Genomic DNA, 18,623 nt, shown 5'->3' on the forward strand with positions numbered 1-18,623 from the left:
TTTTCTTGCTATTTCCACCACATATGCAGTGACTTCCTCCATTGAAATCTTGAACCCTTCAGAATCATCCATGAGCGTTACAATCACTTCTTTCAAACTCCTATTAATGCAGATATTCTGACCTCCTTCCATGAATCATGAATGTTCTTCATGGTATCTAGAATGGTGAATCCTTTCTAGAAGGTTTTCAATTTACTTTGCCCAGATCCATCAGAGGAATGTATGGCAACTACAGCCTTACAAAATGTATTATTTCTCAAATAATAAGACTTGAAAGCCAGAATTACTCCTTGATCCATGGGCTGCAGAATGGATGTTGTGTTAGCAGGCATGAAAACAACATTCACCTCCTTGTACAGCTCCATCAGAGCTCTCGGGTGACTAGACGTGCCGTCAATAAGCAGTCATATTTTGAAAGGAATCTTTTTTCTGAGAAGTAGGTCTCGACAGTGGGCCTAAAATCTTGAGTAAACCATGGTGTAAACAGATGTGCTGTCACCCAGCTTTGTGTTCCATTTCTAGAGCACAGAGTAGATTTACCACAATGCTTAAGGGCCCTGGGATTTTTCAGAATGGTAAATGAGCACTGGCTTAATCCCTAAGAAGAAAGTCAGCCTGTCCCTTGAAGCTTTGAAGCCAGGCACTGACTTCTCTCTAGCTATGAAAGTCTGAGATGATATCTTCTCCCAATATAAGGCTGTTCTGTCTACATTGAAAATCTGTTGTTTAGTGTATCCGCCTTCAACAGTGATCTTAGCTAGATCTTCTGGAGAACTTGCTGCAGCTTCTACATCAGCACTTCCTGCTGCATCTTGCACTTTTATGTTATGCAGACGGCTTCTTTCCTGAAACCGTATGGGCCATCCTCTGTTAGCTTCACACTTTTCTTCTGCAGCTTCGTCACCTCTCTTAGTCTTCACAGAATTGAAGAGAGTTACTGCTTTGCTATGGATTTGGCTTTGGCGAATGTTGTAGCTGGTTTGATCTTCTATCCAGACCACTCAAACTTTCCCCATATCAGATACAAGGCAGTTTTGCTTTCTTATCATTCATGTCTTCACTGAAGCAGCACTTTCAATTTTTTCAAGTTATTTTCCTTTGCATTCACAACTTGGTTAACTTGTACTGAGACAGACCAAAAGCTAGCCAGGCCTCTTGCACATTCCTTCCTCACTGAGCTTAACCCTTTCTGGCTTTGACTTAAAGTGAGATGTGAGAGTCCTCCTTGCATTTTAACATTTAGAAGCCACTGGAGGGTTGTTAATCGCCCTAATTGAGACTCAAGGAGAGGGAGTGAGACAGGAAATGGTCAGTGGAGCAATCAGAACACATACAATATTTATCAATTAAGTTCACGGTCTTATACGGGTGTGGTTCATGGCACCATAAAACAATTACAATAGTAACATCGAAGATCACTGATGAGGGATCTCCATAACAAACATAATAATAATGAAAAGCTTTGAAGTATTTTGAGAATTATCAAAATGTGACACAGAGGCATGAATAAGCACATGTTGTTGAAAAAATGGCACTGACAGACTTGCTTGATTCAAGGTTACCACAAACCTTCAATTTATTAAAAAAAATGCAATTATTTGTGAAGCTCAGTAAAACAAAGTATGCCTGTACACACAATATACACACGTATAAATATCTTATCAAATTCCTCTATGGACACGTGCACACACACAGCAGTATTTTCTGCCATTTCCATTTGTGGAATAGTAATTGAGACTAAACCTAAACCTCCCTCTTCAATAAAAGGGCAAATAATCTGAGTCTTTTGATAACTATGGAAGGAATCCATGTAGACATTTTCGAAACAGCCATTCAAAACAGCCTAGGCATTTTCCATCATGTACTTTCTACTTCTTTGATTTAACCAAAACTGGTTTCCTCCTGAAGCCAGTTTTTCCCCCTTTGTATTTTAATGGGTACAAAGAAGCTCCTTCTTTCAAAGCTTTTCTTTAAGAGGCTTTGGGAGTGTTTCCTTTCTCGTTGCCCTGAATTTGCTGGGTCAGGAGAAGCAGCTAACAAACTCCTTGCTTCCATTTGCTTCCCACACTTGGCCAAGAAGCTCCACATCAGAGTCTACACCAGTGGTTTTTGAGCCTTACTGACTGGGCCTACATATCTGTGAAGAAACTGTTAAAAATACAATTTTCCAGGCTTTATCCCCAGAGATTCTGATACGACAGGTCTAGGGCAGAGCCCCCAAACGTGCAGATTTAACACATATCCTACATGTTCTGTGGCAGGTGGATCTGGGCTCAAAACACTGGTCAGACCATCTCTTTTGTCACTTCCTCTTTCCTTACCAATTAATATCAACTAAAACCAGAAGTTTTCCCACAATTCTTGATCATTTTAATACAAGTCTCTATACTTCTCTTTACCTGGGTCTCCTGTGATTTCCCTCAGTGACTTTAACAGTGAAACCTGTCCAGCATCCTCACCTTAGAGATACCTGAATGCCTCAACACCAAGACCTTAGTTTCCACCCTACCCTAGTCGCTGGTTCCTTCCAATGTTTGCTGTGTGTCTATTATGTGCCAGGGACCGCACTCAGCCCTGGAGATGTAAAGAAGGCGAGCTGCATAATCCCTGCCCTCATGGGACTTAACAGTCTCCTGAGACAAACCAACAGCACAACACTCACCCATCACCTTGGTTATACCCTGGCCCTTAGAGCCTGAATTTCTTCTGCAAAGAACTAGGACAACCCACCTTGTGGCTCCAACTTGCTCTTTTGCCACTTCTGTCATTTCCTTACCCCTGGGATATCTGCTTTTATTTTTTTAAAAAACTCTTATGAAGACATTCAGTTCTTTATATTCTCTGAGGCTGTCAGCATCGCTTGGGCTTTCCTTGCCCAGCTTGGGACCTTTGGGCAGCTCTTTAAATGTCACTAAATCTGGAACTCCTCTAATTCTGACCCTAACCCATTGGATTCCTTCTCCTCCCCCGGGCTGCTGGACACTCAGGAAATGGCAACTTGCTTCATTACAAATGAATACTTGATCTCAGCTGGGCTCTGAACTTACGTCTCATGTCTTTTCCTTCCTCAATGTCTTCCATCTTTTCCCACCTAAATCAATTCAAGAGTAGTTTCCAATGTTTTCCTTTTTTTTTTCTTTTTATTTCTGACACCACCATTTGCATCCCTCTCTGCCTCTGGCCTTGCCTAACCCTCACAGGGTCTATCTGCTTGTAGCTCCTGGTAAAGCTTCTGCTAACTTCATTCAGCCTCTGCAACCCCAGAGAAAGGAGGATCGCCCTGTCTTGATTCCATTCCTTACTGCCTCCACTACTACTGTGCTCTTTCAATTATTACAGCTTTTGTTTTTTGTATTTTTCCCTTTCTTTGGCATACAGATAGAGTCAAATTTCTCCTATCATAGCCAACAAAACCTTATGTATCACCCTGTCTGCCTCTTAAGCTACATCTCCATCTTCCTAATCATTAATCCCGAGTACCCCATACTCACAACTCACCACTTTCCCATCCCATTGATTCCCATCCCCATCCCTGCTCTTTCAAAGGTCATCAATGAACGTTTCTGTCTTTCTCATTGCCTCTCCATCCCTGCCTCTACCCTGTTGGTGTATGTCCTTCCCAACATTTTCATGAGTGCATAGAGACACACCTATTTACATGTTCAAATACACATAGGAGTTATTATTATATAGTGATACATGGAATTGGGCTAATATTGGGCTATGATTCATTCTCCCTCCTCTTCACTTAGCAATTTATCATGGAATTCTTTTCAGAGTAAAACACCCAGATTTATCTCATTTAAAAAATGGCTGCCTAATATTTCATTTTACGGATGCACACACATTTAACCATTTTCTCATTGATATTTAGGCTATTCTTTATGTTCTGTGATTGGTAATGATGGAATAAATCCCTTTTAGATAAATCTGGTATTCTCATGGTATGATTTATGTATGATATATTCTTAGACATGAGACTGCTAAATCGAAGTATACGTGCACTCAAAAATTCAATAAATTTGGACCAAATATTCTCCTAAGAGGACTTAACAACTTAGGTACCCAGAGACAATGTTTGCCTAAGTGTCCATGCCTCATTAGCAGTGGATGTTAAAATGGATTTTAATTTTTACTAGTGTAATAGGCAAACACTGCCATTTCCTTACTGTATTTTTTTTATTAGCAAACATTTTCATAGTCATGTTATATTTTGTCCTTGGAGAACAAAGTATATCTGCTCTTTTATTCTGTTACTTCTCCTTTCTGATTACAGAAATTTATCTTACATTGAAGGGTAGTAACCTTTTTTCTATCATGATTTGTTTATATTTTGTCCCAGTACACCAATAGTTTTTTTTTTAACTTTCTCTGTGGTGTCTTGAGGTGCAAGAAGGTGTTAATATTTATGTACCCAAATATCTGTTTTTCCTTTTTAGCTTCCTCTTATAAAACATTCTCTACTCCAAGTTATAAAAATATTTGTCTATAATTTCATCTTGATTTTTTACATTTATATTTTATGTTTACATATGGTCTGGGATCTAACTACTTTTCCCCAAATGGCCAACTATTATACACCATTTATTGGAGAATCTGTTCTTTTTCTTTCATTGTTCAGAAATGACATTTTTGAATGGTTCCTTTCCAGGTCTCATCCCTTTCAATCCCTATATGGCAACTGCTTCTTTGGCTTCCTGGGTGGAGTATTTCTCTGGTTCTTTTTCATTCCTTGTAATCTTTTTCAACCTTCCTAACTGATCCATTATTGCCTCCTCTTCCTTCTGTTTTGCAATTTTCTATACTTGGCTGTCTCTTTTCTCTTTTCAAATTCCCTCTTTGCCATCTCAGAGAGCTCCAACAATCTGCTCTATGCAAAGGACCTCCATGTCCATATCTGCAGGCCCATAGCCAGACATTCTGGAAGTCACCTGTGAGGGGCTGGTTAAGAAGCCCATCAAGTTGCCTAGGCTATGGGGGTTCATGATCTCATGTGGCAGATGGCCTGTTCACATCTCCAAATCAACGTGCCCAGATATACCTGTGTACATGCTCCTCCACGGGCCTCTTACTTGGGCTAATAGCAACACTCTCTTCTCAGCCACCCTACTTTCAACCCTCAGGACCATCTTGTGCCAAGGCCCCCTACACCCAGGCACCCATTTGGTCATTTGGTTTCACAAGCGTCTTCTCTGTCATTTATACAGGCAAACCAGCTCAGAGCTCTCTACTTCACTAGCATGATGACCAACCAGTCTCCCTGACTCCTCTCATCGGCTACAGTGGAGTTGTGGTAGGAATATTAGAACCTTAAACTATTATTAGTAACACATAAAATGTCATTTACACATATATATAAGAGCCATTAGTGCTTGATAAGTAGACAGTTGCCAAAGCTTAAATGCATGTGTTGTTTCTTTACTTGGTAGTTTATTGCTACCACGGTACTCAGGTTCAAGTTAAACAAAATTACTTCCTTTTCCTTTTTCCCATACTGTAACCAATGAGAGAGCTGATAATACATCTCCATTCTTTCTGAGTGTCCACTGTGCACACAATTCTATACTGGGATGCCAAAGCTTTTATGGGACCCTCAATGGACAGGAAAACAAAGTGCTCACATAGGATCTAACAGATGCCCACTTGAGTAATAGGAAAAGTCTGTCTGTCTTCCAGGGCTAACAGCTCATCATGTGAGGCAGACAGAGCCCTGTCTTCCTTCTTCTTGTCAACAGCAGAGTAAATGAGTTGTATAATAGATCCAGTTCAACAAGGAGCCTGGACCTGGCACCCCCTTTCACCTTAACAGACTACAAGCACCACCAAAGGATCCATAATGAACAGACAGATTGTCTTTGGAAGCACGGGTAAGATCTCATAAGTGGCACTATCTTAGAGTATATTGATATGAAGCCTTCATGAGGGACACAGAAAATAAAACCAAACATTATGACAGTGATTCAAACCCACAGTTAGTTCTAAGCATTAGTGAGCCAGCCAGCGGCTGACCGAAGTTACATGCTAAATTAAGAAAGCTTCTTTCCTCAATTTCATTTTCTTCTTCTTTAAATGTTAGACTCTGTTGGCATCTTGGGCAGCTGGAGACGGTGGCCCCAGCCCGTTGTGAAGAAGCAGACAGCCAAGGTGATGAATCACCTGAGAGAGACCCAAGAATGCTGGCACTTGCAGGACATCTGGCCCCAAGAGACCTCACCTGCTTTGTCAAGTGGCCCTGCTACATCAAGCTGCGGTGACAAAGGGCTGTCCTCTAAACATGGCTGAAAGTGCCTTCGCGAGGAACCAGTTCATCCTGGCCTTGGTCAGCAAAACAGCACTCAGCTGCCTAGGCTGGCCCACAGGTACTGACCAGAGACAGAGCAAGAGAAGAACTGATGGCTGCTGGCCCGGGCTGAGAAGAAAGCTGCCGGCAAAGGGGAGGTCCCCACTGGAGACCACCTGTCCTTGGTGCAGGGGTTAACACTGTTGCTACCTTGCGGGAGAACAAGGTGGCTCAACTGGTGGTGATTGCGTACAACATGGATCCTTTCCAGCAGGCTGTCTTCCCATCTGCCCTGTATCATGAGAGGGGGTTCCCTACTACATCATCAAAGGAACAGCCAGACTGGGACATCTAGTCCACAGGGAGACCTGCACCAGTGTTGCCTGCACACAGGTTAACCGGGAAGACAAAGGAGCTCTGGCTAAGCTGGTGGAAGCTACCAGGACCAGTTACAATAATGGGTATGCTAAGATCACTGTCACCGGGGAGGCAATGTCTGGGGTCATAAATCTGAGGCTTGCATTGCCAAATGGCAAAAGGCAGAGGTCAAAGAACTTGCCACTAAACTGGGTTAAATAAATACTGCTGAGTTTCTGTAATTAATAAAAATTCTTCAAAAAAATAAAAAAACGTAAACTCTTCATTGTGGAGACGCACAGCAGCATAACAGTATTATTCCACATCCCAAACCAATAACATTAAGCACCACAAGGCTGTAAGGAACCACACCCTTCATGAAGCCCACACTGATTCTTGATAGAGGGCTGAGAAGGGTATTTTCTGAGCAGCCACAAGACTGTGCCACCTGGTAAACAAAAGCTGGTGTCAGTTCTTTCTCAGCCCTGAGGATATAAGATAATAATAGTAAATTCCAGGACTTTAAAATGTTTCAGATATAAGGAGGGGTTGTCACTCCAGGCTCTCATCCAGCTAGCAGTCCTCTCTTATTTTACAAATGACAAAATAAGATTCAAGAAGATAAAGATACCTGCCAAGGGTTGGGTGCGGTGGCTCATGCCTGCAATCCCAGAACTTTGGGAGGCCAAGACTGGCAGATCACTTGAGGACAGGAGTTCAAAACCAGCCTGGCCATCATGGCAAAACCCCATCTCTACTAAAAATACAAAACTTAGCCAGGCATGGTGGAGGACACCTGTAGTCCCAGCTATTCAGGAGGCTGAGGCACGAGAATCTCTTGAACCCAGGAGGCAGAAGTTGCAGTGAGCCGAGATTGCGTCATTACACTCCAGCCTGGGCAACAGAGCCAGACTCTGTCTTTAAAAAAAAAAAAAGATACCCGCCAAGGCAACACTGCCAGCTTATGGCAAATTACTACCAAGGTCTCCCAAGTCCCTGTTTCAATGTTTTTTTCCTACTATATCACAAAGTAATTAACTTCAAGTTATTACTTCCTTATAAATATCTTTATTGGGTGCAATTATGCAAAATGTTGAAAGTGTTAGAGCCTTTGGCATAGATTTAACACATTCATTTCTTCTTCCCCAAGACAATGACCACCCATCTCTAGGGAATCCAGGGGACAAATATTCTGCCAGAGATGCTATCCCTTATTTGCTTTTCTGTTTTTTTTTTTTTTTTTTTTTGAGATGGAATCTCACTTTGTTGCCCAGGCTGGAGTGAAGCGGCATGATCTCAGCTCACTGCAGCCTCTGCCTCCTAGGTTCAAGTGATTCTCCTGCCTCAGCCTCCTGAGTAGCTGAGAATACAGGTGCGCACTTTGGTATTTTTAGTAGAGATAGGGTTTCACTATGTTGGCCAGGATGGTCTTGATCTCTTGACTTTCAGTGATCTGCCCATCTCAACCTCCCAAAGTGCTGGGATTATAGGCGTGAGCCACCGTGCCCAGACTGTTTTTGTTATTTTCTTAAAAAGGAGACTCATTCAAGTATTTCAAAAGTGATATTCCAGATACAAGAGTGGCTGCTGTTACTATTTTAGCAAAATGAGTCAGCTTAGAAAGATGATCCTTCCCCACACAGTCATTAGTGTTACCATCTTGAAGACAGATTATTAAAACAATAAAAATCCCACTATATCTTGCCATGGCCATTCTACTAAAAAAATTCAATTTCAATAGTATTTTTTTAAGGCTTAACAGACACAATTCATTTCACAAATAAAAAAATGCTTGAGCAAATCATAAAGCTATCCCAACTTTTTAAGTAATCAATTAAATTTAAGGCAGCTTCTGATTTTGCACATTTAAAACCATATTCTAAGAATAATTGTTTAACAGATAAGAACTCACAGATCCTTGAGCTGAATGCTTTACATTAAAAAAAAAAACTACTGAAGAAATGGTGTACATTTATATAAAGTACATAAGCCTAAAGTTTCAGAAATCCCATCTCCGTTGTCAAGCACAACTTTCCAGAGGCATCACCAATGATAAAGCAGTTTAACTCTGGAAGTGTGTTTTAGCACAAGATGGCAATCACTAAATACACATCTAGCTGCCTTAACATGTAAATCTGATTTAAAAACAAAAGAATATCTTCCTTTAAAGAAAAAAGAGAAGTAAATATGACAAATCAATGGAACATTACTATTCCTTCAAATGAATGACCTTAGTTGTGCAAAGATCAACTGTCTCTCTTGAAATTATTATTCTCCTTGAGATGCATACATTTAGTAATAAAATCAATTGTGTTAAGATGCACGAATGTGCAATCAGTTAGGTTCCTGAAAACAATCTTCAGTAATGCATTTGATCCAGTTCAGATACTGAGCTATCTGCGGCAAATGCCAGGACTCCCATTATCGCCAGTCATGAGATGTGCTCATCTATGAAAGATGAAGGTAGGCTGCAAAGGGCAGTCCCTTCAGACAGAAGAATGTCTGGTGATAGCAACTCTTGCCTAATTTTAGAGCCTGACAGGTTTAAAGGAGAATGTTCATAAAAGGGTGTTGAGCTCCCCCTTTTTATCAGAGTTGACAGAGGCCACTTGTGTGGTCTGTGCTACGTGTGCCAAATAAATCTGACAAGGAGCAGAACTGCTCTGAGTCCACAGGCAGCACGCAGAGGAACAAGACATTCCATTACCAAAAGAACTGGACAGTAGGCGGGCAACCTCTGTGCTTCAGTTACGGAATATGAAGAACTTCCTCGGACTTAGAGGGAGGCACTACATGTTTCTGTGCTGTACTAAAGTGAAAAATGCTAGCCTGGCATTAGAAGGTTGTCATCTTGTCTATGTTCCAGGCATTTAACTTTTGGGGAGTGGAGAGGAGTTTAAGAGTCATCTTTGGGCAGAAAATATAGAAGGAAAGTCTATTCCAGACTGCTTCAGTTAGTTTTTCCAAGGATGGCTGGGCATTTTGGTAACACTGGGGATTTAAAAGCTCCCTTAGGATACCTCAATAACAGCAAAGTTAGTCTATTTAAAATCTGTTTTAACTTTTAGTACATTTCTTGAGCACCAACAATGTGCTAAGTGCTATACTGATCATCTCTGCAGAAATTCACCAGCTCTCTAAGGCTCAGCCATCTGTTTTTTGGAATAATACGCCTTTTCCCAGTCTCAAACTGTGAAGCCAAAAGCGAAATAGAAAGTGGAAGTTCTGAATACAAGGAAAGAAGGGCAGCGATGGAGGCACAGCTGGATCTCGTGCTATGGCACTTTGATGAGTTTATTTCGATTTTAGCGGTAACCTGGTGTTTTGAGGTAGAAAGACACACAGGGCTATGATGAATAAATCTGACTTGATTGTAGAACATCAAAGCCATCTTCAGTTCCACTGGTCTGATCTCTTTGTAGTTAATGAAGACACACAATCAGACATTTTCATTAAAAGTGAAGGAACCCTGCTACACGCGGAGGCCCAGAGAAAGCAGCTTCTGTTTTGGTACAGGCAGAAACTGCCCTGTAACATGGCTCACTGCAGTGGGATTTATGCTGCACATGGAAGGCATATGCTGTGTGTTTTGCTCCTGCATGAGAACCACATGATGAATCCATCATCAGAGGGTTATGAGTTCTGCAGTTTGCCTTCAATAAATATTTGTTGAATGAATACAGAATTGCATATTAAATACACACTTTTCTTTTGTTCTCTTCAGCCAGCTCTCTTTTATTGACAATGTGATGTTCAGGCCTTCACTGTGTACTTCTGGAGCAGGTACAGCCGCTCCTTCTGCGGCTGCTTCTTGGTCTTCAGGTTCTCCTCGTGCTTGCTGGGCCAGTGGCGCAGGCGCATGTTTTCTCGGGCCGCAGGTCCAAGGGCTTGTACTTCTTGCCCTTGTAGAATTTCCTGAGGTTTTCTTTGTGTGAGTCTAGTTAATTACGGTGAGAACACGGGCAATGGAATTGTGGACGACACAGATCTTAGAGAGCTTGGAGACCGCGCCGCCTGTCAGTGGTGATGCACAGCTGGGACAGCTCCACCTTCAGGTCATCCAGCTGTTTGAGCAGCTCCTCCTTCTCCTTCCCGCGAAGGTCCCGAGACTTGATCTTAGCCATTGCTGCACAGGCCCCCCGCCGCCGCCTGCTCCGAGGGCTAAATACTCTTTTTGATCCTCAAATACCTCTATACCAGCTTGCCTCAGGTCTGGAGCTCAAAGTCATTGTAGCTACCTCTCCCACACCATCTTATCCCTGCCTGCCTGCACAGGGGCCTTGGCTTCCAGGACTCCTGCTTCCAATCTGAGCACCTGTTACCAGATTAATCCATCTAAAACCTCCCTTTTAATCTAAGTCACTCTCCTATTCAAAACAGGCAATGCCTCTCCATTCTCTACAAAATGAAGTCCATGTATGTATGTATGTATGTATGTAAAGCAATCCTCAGCCTCTTGGCTCAGCCTCCTGGGTAGCTAGGACTTCAGGCATGCACCACCATATGCAGCTAATTTTTTATTTTTTGTAGAGACATGGGTCTCATTACGTTGCCCAGGATGGTCTCAACCTGCTAGCCTCAAGCAATCCTCCTGCCTGAGCCTCCCAAAGTGCTGGTGTGAACCACCAAGCCCAGCCAGAGTCCACGTTTTAGACCAGCAATTAAAGCTCTCCACTCTCTGCCTTCAACTTCTCTCAGTTCTTCCCAACTTCAACCAGCCTCTTTAGTGATATTGCTGTTTCACGCCTCCAGAGCCCCAATCCCAATGTTACATGCCTTTCTAGACCAAATCATGACCGAAAAAAAAAATCTATTGGCGCTTAGAAGTTCACTTGTTTGACCTCCTCCTCCCTCCCCTATCCGATGCAGACACCCACAAAGCTACATCTCAGCAGGTTCATCCTTTGCTTAAATATTTCTAGTAACAAGAAAGAAACTTAAAACAGCACAAATGGCCATTCATTGCATGTTGCAGCCTCTCTGTTAGAAAGTTATTCCTTACCTGAAAACGTTAAAATAACCAAAACCAAAAGAAACAAAAGTTAGCCAAGGTTCTGGAGACAGAACCTAGTGACAGAACCTTGCAAGCTAATTATCAACTAAAGTTTCCATACATTTAAAAACAAATGTTAAAATACCTGCCAGTTAGTTTCTATATTTTTCACAACAGAATTTTCTTTAGTTCATACTTTGGTCAAAATTCACATTATTTATTTTACTTGACTTGTTTAAAACACTTATTTAGTACTTAGCATTTATCAAGCAAGCACTACTCTAAGGGCTTTAAAAATATTCTCTCTCATTTTAATCCAAATAGGAGGCCTATACAGTTGGCTCTCTATATCCACAGGATTCACATCTGCAGATTCAACCAATTGTGGATTGAAAAATTTTTTTTAAACCCAACAAAAAATAATAATACAACAATTAAAAATTTAAAGAACAGGATAGTATAACAACTATTTACACAGTGTTTACATTGTATTAGGTATTATACACAGTCTAGAGATAATTTAAAGTGTGTGGGAGGACAATCATAGGCTGTATGCAAATGCCGTGCCATTTTATATAACAAACTTGAACATCCTCAGATTTCGGTATCCACAGGGTGTCCTAGAACCAATCCCCTGTGGGATGTACTATGAATACCCCCACTTTTCAGCTGGGGTCATTCTGACCCAGATAAATTGTTAAGTAAGGAACCCAAGTCATACATCTCATAAATTATGGAGTCAGAATTTGAACCCAAGCTTTCTGGCTCCATACTGTATGCTCTTAGCCACTGTAAAAAGGAAATCAGCCAATCCCCTCCTCCTCCTCTGGGGACCCCTCCTGAACTCTCCATGGCACTGTATTGTGCTCCCATATGTCCCCGTTCTAGGCCTGTGCATCTATTTGCCTCTGTATCCAGCAAGGTACCCAGAAGACAGTAGGCACTTAGAAAACATGCTAGATTAACACATAAATTAATGTCCAAACTGGACCCTATATTTCAATTAAATAATATCAGAAAAGGTAGTTTGAATGGTGTTTCATTAAAAAAAATTATATGAGCAGAGCAGCCTAGAGTCTTGTCTGAAAATCCTTGTAAGTTGAAAAATAATAAGATAAAATTAACTCTGGTTGAGGCACTTAAGAGATTACATAAACTTTTTGAGGTCACAAATTTCCAACTTATTACTAATGAAAAATATTTAACATCTGACATTTTCTTTACGTGTAGCTGTTAATCTATTAATTTAGCAATGCCAGGGCAGAGGAGCTTTATGGGTTCTTAAACTGTTTAGTTATGGTAATTTGCTGCATGAGATTGCACCTGCATAATAAAAACCCAACAAGGATATGTGAAATCCATTTCAAATGCTCATTAACTCAAAACCACAGCAGACCACTTACTTGTTTTATTGTAAGTAGAAAAATAAAATTAATAACCAAAATGCTGAAAAGACAAACTCTGGTCAGAATGTTCATTAATAGAACAAAAGAGAACTGTGCAGCCTTGAAAATTTGTGGCTGGTAACTACTCACCCCTTAAAAGGGTGAACTATTAAAGAGAGGCAGATGTTAGTGGGGAAAAAGTAGAGCAGTGTTTGTGCAACCAAGCAGTTCATGGCAGTGTGGGGGATTAAATGGGACTGTATGAAGCTGAGTGTGGCCCCGAATTGAGGACAGCATCAACAGAAGTCCTAGAATCAGGAAGCTGGCATAACTGTTCAATACCATTTTTTTGTTTTGCAAAGAAGTGGTCAATTAGAAGAGACTGAACTAGAGGCGTAGAGGTGGCATCATAAATAGCTACTGGGAAGTAACTCACTAGCTGGGTGGGGAAAAATGGGGCGGGCGGGGGGAAATGAAGGCAAATCACGAAGTTCAGAAATCCTGCTGTGAAGGTAGAAGAACAAATTATTTTTGATTTATATTCTGAACTTGGCTGTGTGAAATGTTTTATATTTGTGCAGTGGAATAACAGTAGCAGAAATCTTATCAGTGAAATCATATATCTTTCATGACGACCCAGACATGCCTCCCACAACTCTAGCCCCAGCATTATCATCATAGACAGATTTTTGCATATTCCTTTGTTTCTAAACACAGAAATATACTTTTAATATTATGGATATACCCTTTTCTTACTTTTTTTTTTTTTTTTGGGACAGGTTCTCAGTCTGTCACCCAGGCTGGAGCACAGTGGTACAATCATAGCTCACTTGCAGCCTCAAACTCCTGGACTCAAGGGATCCTTGTGCCTCCTTCTCCTGAGTAGCTGAGACTACAGGTATATGCCACCATGCCTGGCTAATTTTAAAATTTTTTGTAGAGGTGGGGTCTCACCTACGTGTCCCAGGCTAGCCTCAAACTCCTGGGCTCAAGTGATCCTCCTGCCTCGGCCTCCCAATGTGCTCAGATTATAGGCGTGAGCCACCTTGCCCAGCCCTATATATACCTTTTTATTATCACCAGTAATCAAGAAAATGAAAGCTGAAGATGACTAACTGAATCATGTTTATGAAAGATCTAGAAAAGAACATGGTATACTTTACTGATGATAGATGGCATTCAGGATGGTGGATGGGGAATACTGACGATTATGAAGCATTGGGATGCATACAGAAAGGCTGGCAACAAAGTCTGTATGTGGAGTGCAAGAACTTTCATTTAGTGCATTTCCAGTAATATTTCTACTATCTGGTGATTACCACACATGTCCTGGGCTGTAAGGAAACCCTTCATTCATGAGAAGCAGTTAGGCTTCCTGACCCCTCACATGGTCAATCCACTGCTACCTGACACTGACTGGCTCCTCTCATAGTCAAATGCTCACAGCCAATCCCAGCACTGCCCAGTCTATATCCTCTGTGACTTCTCTGCAATACCACACCGTCCTCTTTGAAACTCTTCTCCTCTGGCTTCTGTGACGCCAGCTTTTGTGGCTCCTCCTCCTCCTGTGTCCCTGAAATGTGAGACTGTGGTCCTCTTCTCTCACCATACACACTGTTGGAGTTTTCGGCTGTGCCCATGGGTTCCTCCACCACCACCACCCGCCCCCCGCCCCACCCCGCCCCCACCACCCCCTTCACAACTTTCCTTGGAACCTGACTCTAATTCTCTAAGCACCTGATAGGTAGATGGCGTGACACGAATCCTACACAGGCCCTTAAGGGTCTGGATCTGTCTCCCTTTCCAGGCTCACGTGCTATGGGGCTCCAACCAAGCTACTTGCTTATCTGCAGCACTGTGAACACACCTTTGCTTTTATACAAGCTATTCATTTCCACTGGACGGGTGCCTTCTAACTCTAGGTTGCTGCATGCTTACAAACGTTTGGAAAGCTTTTAGACAAGCTGACCAATAAAAAAGCAATTCTACTAACCTGTAAATTCAGCTGACCTAGTCCTTATTGTGTTTTATGAGACTCTGGGATCATTACTTTGGATTTATTTTCTTCAGACTCTGGATGCTTACAGCTTCATCCTTTTAGTGGCTTTGGCTTTTCTAATATCATGTTTTTAAAAGCAGCTTGTTTCTTGCATTCAACTTCCTTTCCCTTCTTCACTCCTCAGTTTTTGTATGAATTTGTATATATGTTTTGTTTTCTTCATTATTTGTTTCTTGTGCTCTTTCCATCTGCCCAAACCTCCTTTCCAGGAGGCCTTGTTTCCAAGGGGAGCCTTAGATGCTTCTCCTTCTCCAGGTTCCCACAGAACCTGTGAGCAGCTTATTAATATGGTTTTCCCTCCACTGAATTGCTTGAAATGCTTGATTGCATCTCCATTTTCCCTAGTAAACTCTATCCTGCCTTATATTCCCAAAAATGATTATTTCACAGATATTTATTAAGCATACCACCAGTGCCAAGTGCTTAATGAATATCTGTGAAATAATTATTTTTATTTGCTTAAGCAATGTTTTCACTCAGTAATTCTTTTCTTTTGAGATGGAGTCTTGCTCTATTGCCCAGGCTGGGGAGCAGTGGCGAGATCTCGGCTTACCGCAACCTCTACCTCCCGGGTTCAAGCAATTCTCCTGCCTCAGTCTCCTGAGTAGCTGGGATTACAGGCACCTGCCACCACGCCTGGCTAATTTTTGTATTCTTAGTAGAGACAAGAGTTTTTCCACGTTGACCAGGCTGGTCTTGAACTCCTGATCTCAGGTGATCTGCCCGCCTCAGCCTCCCAAAGATGAGATTACAGGTGTGAGCCACTGCGCCTGGCCACACTCAGTCATTCTTAGACGCTTACTGTGATTTCTCAATTGAAAATTCCTTTTTATTTAGATTAGGATTAGTCAGTACAACCATCACCGTCTTTAGCATCCTTTGGTTTATTTATGGGGCACAGTGACTTCTGGGGCCTCGCTTAGACTAATGCAGCATTCAAGACATTACAAGAAACACAATGAAGAAAACATGCACATAAACCAACACAAATACTGAGAAGTGAAAAAGGAAAAGGAAATTGAATGCATGAAAGAAGCTATTTTTTAAAAAGATGATGTTAAAAAAGCCAAAAGCCACTAAAAGAATAAAGATTTGACCGTCCAGAGGCTGAAAAAAAAAATAAATACAAAGTAATGATCCTAGATTCTCATAAAACACAATACGGAATGGGTCAACTGAATTTACATGTCAGTAGAATTGCTTTTTTACTGGTCAACTTGTCTAAAAGATTTCCAAACATTTGTACACATGCAACAATCTAGAGTTGGAGGGCTCCAGTACAATAAAAGCATGCTAGGAAAACAGAAAAATTTACTTTGATGCTCTATAAGGGAGGCATAGTATAATTTTCTGTTTTGCTTATAAACTATGGCCTAAAATAACTCTTAAAGGCTAGATCACACAAAAAATTTCACAGAAGTAAAACTCGTAGTAAAACATTCATTTTTCTGGCAATATTTGTCCATTTCTAGTGGACAAATTACCCTACCAGAGGAGAAGAAGATGGTCCAACATAGAAATATTAAAAAAAAAAGAAATGTTTCACTTTTATAGGTTTCTGGCAACAACTAGATCATTTCAGACTCCATCTATCACAACCACTTTCAATCGTCAAGTACTTAAACGTATCTACTCTGTGTTCTGGACTCTGGGGACACAGCAGTGGGGAAAACCACATTCTAAAGGGGAGACAGACAAACACATGAATGAAAATCTAATGTCAGCTGGTGATGAGTACAATGGAGATACGGGTAAGTGAGTGGGGAAGGGCTGCTATAGTACACAGGATGGAGAGGGAAGGAGTCTCTGATCCATGCAGAGTAAGTGATTCTGTATAGTACAGAGGATGGAGGGCCAGGAGTAGGGGCAGTCCAGGCAGAGGGGAGGGGTGGAGTGGGTGAGTACATGCATGTATGCCAAGCAAAGCAAGGAGGCCAGAGCGGCTGCAGCAGGGGGGTGAGGGAGAGTGGCAGGAGATGAGTGAGGGAGAGGGCAGAGGCCAGGCTGGTGGGGTCTCATGGGCATTGCTCAAGGCTGGTCAAACTGGCAGACAAACATGATCATGAAGGCTAGGCTATTTATTAAGAAGCCACTTTATCCTATGAAAAAATGGCAAAGAGTCCCTACTGTTTTAGTTTTGATCTCAGAACTGACTGCCCTGCCTGCTAACACTGACCTCAGCCAGCATTCTTGATTTATATCAAGAATGATATAAATCATTCCCCAAACTGACACCAACACAAACTCTCAATATTGTGGGTGTAATGTGTTTATGTCATCTCAACTCACCACAAACTCTGCCACCCGGGTTCAAGGAATTCTCCTGTCTCAGCCTCCTGAGTAGCTGGGACTACAGGCGTGTGCCACCACACCTGGCTAATTTTTGTAGTTTTAGTAGAGATGGGATTTCACCACGTTGGCCAGGCTGGAAAACCACCTTTTTAATTTTTTTATTTTTTAGTCGAAACTCAAGATAAAATAAGAAAGCAGATGGAGAATTCAGGGCCTGAGGGGTCTCACAGAAGGAGAGCAAGGAGCTGGTGACTGGATTCTCTGCACTGACACCCCCAGGCACTCTTGCACACTCATTCCCTCCTGGCAGAATGGAGAAAATGCTCCTTCTCCTGTGAAGGCCAATCCTTCCTCTTACAGCTGTGGCTCTCTTCCCCTTCTCAAGGAACTTGTTTCTGAGTGATTCTCTCCCTCTAGAACCAACCCATCAATGCACCAAGGCAATCTAGTTTCTCTCACTTAACATGCCATTGAACTCATATGCCCCATGCAACTTTTCATTGTCTGGGGCCCATTTTCTTCCCCTCTCCTGCCTTCTCCCGGGTCCTGAACTTAATGACACAAAAGCTATGGAAAGCCTTGCTGGTAAAGTTTTATGTAATTAAAATTGATTTTTTTATAGGTTTTCTTAGCACAGCTGTACAAGTTATTCTACAGGAAGAAAACATCAAATTTGAAAAGTAATCAGAAGAGAGAGAGTGGGAAGAAGATGTAAACCACAGCTGTTAAAAGTCAGAGATGCGTGATTAACGTCCCAGGGATTGTATTTTTCTTAAAAAATTTAAATATTTTTAATAAGCTTTTCACATCATACCATTAATACAGGATTATTTTAACTAGCAAAAATGCAACACAAAAATGTGTAAAAGCATAGCTAATTCTCCCCATCTTTAATCACACTCATCCATAAAGAAACCAGTGATAAGAGCATCTACCTTCTCCTCTCATCTTTCCTGATACACCCTGTTCAGCCCTCGTCAGCCCTACTACTCACTGAAAGTGCTCTTATCAATATCACCAATAATCCACCTTGTCAAATCCAATAACTCCTCTTCCTTCCTCATTTGCCCAACCATCAGCACTGGGTGTTGCCTGCCACTCCCTCCTTTTAATCTCTTTTCCTGGACTTCCTGCTCTGCTTGATGAGGTCTCTGTTGGTTCAGCTCTCACCTCCCTGGCTGCTTCTTCTCAGGCTCCTTTGCTGGCTCTTCCTCTTTCAACTGACCCCCCAGATGTGAGGCTGCCCCAGGCATAGTC

The 18,623-nt window shown here is 41.8% G+C and overlaps 1 protein-coding gene and 1 pseudogene across 2 annotated transcripts in view; both read right to left on the reverse strand.

Moving 5' to 3' along the window:
- PREP (prolyl endopeptidase) overlaps window positions 1–18,623 on the reverse strand; it is a 127,097-nt gene that overhangs the window by 15,131 nt on the left and 93,343 nt on the right. The gene's annotated exons all lie outside the window — the stretch shown is intronic.
- On the reverse strand, window positions 10,391–10,831 carry LOC100583790 (annotated as a pseudogene).

This window comes from Nomascus leucogenys, chromosome 3 (assembly GCF_006542625.1).
Source record: "Nomascus leucogenys isolate Asia chromosome 3, Asia_NLE_v1, whole genome shotgun sequence".
In the NCBI taxonomy this organism is placed as follows: Eukaryota; Metazoa; Chordata; class Mammalia; order Primates; family Hylobatidae; genus Nomascus; species Nomascus leucogenys.